The 1,867-nt window shown below is 40.2% G+C and overlaps 1 pseudogene; it reads left to right on the top strand.

The window, feature by feature from the left end:
- Positions 1 to 1,107: 1,107 nt before the first annotated feature.
- Positions 1,108 to 1,217, top strand: LOC125511708 (annotated as a pseudogene).
- Positions 1,218 to 1,867: the final 650 nt, after the last annotated feature.

The following is a 1,867-nucleotide window of genomic DNA, read 5'->3' as shown; positions in this document are numbered from 1 at the left end:
AAATGTCGGCCCGACTGCAATTGCATGTCGTCAACACAACTGTAACTTGGTGTTGTTTTGTCGGGGGAGGGGCAGTCGCATGTCTACCACAACATGCAACAGCAAGATTCGCCACGACTACAACTGCATGTGTTCAACATCACTACAACTTTGTGTTATTTTATCGACGAAGGGTTTGTTGCATGTCTGACACCAACACACAAATATTTTATCGATCGCCTAAATCTCAGTCGACTAAGATTTAACGAAGTGTCAGTCATCGTGCGAAATTGGACCAATAAAGCTTGAAGATTAGTGAAACGATGTGTGTTTGCGTGTTGTATCATGCTATTTTATGTTGCGGCCAGCCTGTCGTTGCTTTTTCTGGGTGCCAGGCAGGGATATGCGTGACGGGCTGGATGGCTTGTGTGTTGCTTTTTCTGGTTTTCATTTTTTTCCTGTTTCTTTATTTTTGTTTGTTTTTCATGTACCTTTTTTTGTTAGTGCTTTTCACCTTGTGATTTTGTCGTTGATTTTATTTTGCAGTTATATTTTAAACATTTTCTTGTTTTTCTTTTTATTTATTTTATTTTTCTCTTTATTGCTCTTTTAAATATTTTCTTCCTAATGACATGATTCTTAATATTTAAATTTTTATTAAGCAACAAATTTTAAAATTTTAATTTTTTTGCTGGTTGGACTTTTTCCTTTTAGACTAACTTTTTCAAACGGGGGCGGGGGGGGGGGGGGGGCTACTTCAGAACTATTCGTCCCTTCTTATTCGTTACTGTTGTCAATTCATCTCCCGTGTTTTCTATTTTCATTTATTTTGTTCCCTTTTTATATTCCATTTTTTTTCTTACTTTGACTTTTATTTCATTTATATGTTCCTTTTTTATTCACATTTCTTTTTTGTGATATTTTCCCCCATTTTATGTAAAAAATATATATTCTGTCATCTTATCGATAGATGGAGAACTAGTGATATCTCAGTTGATTCGGTAGTCATGCATTCTTGACACTGAGTTTGTGTGTCATCGACGTGTGTGTTTGTTTTTATGGTCGTTCATGTCTATACTATTACCTCTTTTTTATTATCTTTTTAGCCAAATTGAAAAGGATATTGTTGTCTCCTTGGGGACATTTGATAAAATTGGAATGATATAGAGAAGTTTAATATGGCCCCTGTGTAAGGATGACACACACACACACAAATTTGGAAAGGAAGATAAATATATCTGGTCGTCCATGTTCATCACTATACACGCAACTGCAAGTGTTGGAACTGGACTACAACTGCATGCCCCCCTAACGCGACTGTAACTGGGTTAGTAGGGGGCTGTCAGCCAGTTGCATGTCCATCACCAGACATGCAACTGCATGGACCCCAACACGGTTGCAACTTGGCTAGTAGGGGAATTGTCGACTAGTTGCATGTCCATCACTAGACATGCAACTACAAGTGTCGGAATCCAATTGCAACCGCATGCCCCCAACGCAACTGCAACTGGACTAGTAGGGGGTTGTCGACCAGCTGATGTCCATCACTAGGCGATGCAACAACAAGTGTTGAAACCCGGCTACAACTTGATGGCCCCCAACGCGACTCTAATTGAGCTAGTAGGGGGTTGTTGGCCAGTTGCATGTCCAACATGAGACATGCAACTGCCAGTGTTGGGACTCAACTTAAACTGCACGACCCTAGTGCAACAGCAACTGTGTGGCCCATAGTGCGACAACAACTAGGTCGATACGTGGTTTGTCAGCCAATTGCATGTCCATCCCTAGACATGCAACTGGAAGTGTTGTAACCCGACAACAATTGTATAACTCCCAACACATCTACAACTCTTGGTGAGAGGGCATTGTCTTCAGTTACATTTTCACA

Source organism: Triticum urartu, chromosome 5, assembly GCF_003073215.2.
Source record: "Triticum urartu cultivar G1812 chromosome 5, Tu2.1, whole genome shotgun sequence".
NCBI lineage: Eukaryota > Viridiplantae > Streptophyta > Magnoliopsida > Poales > Poaceae > Triticum > Triticum urartu.
The sequence above is the reverse complement of the archived record's forward strand: the minus strand, read 5'-3'. Positions and strand labels throughout refer to the sequence as shown.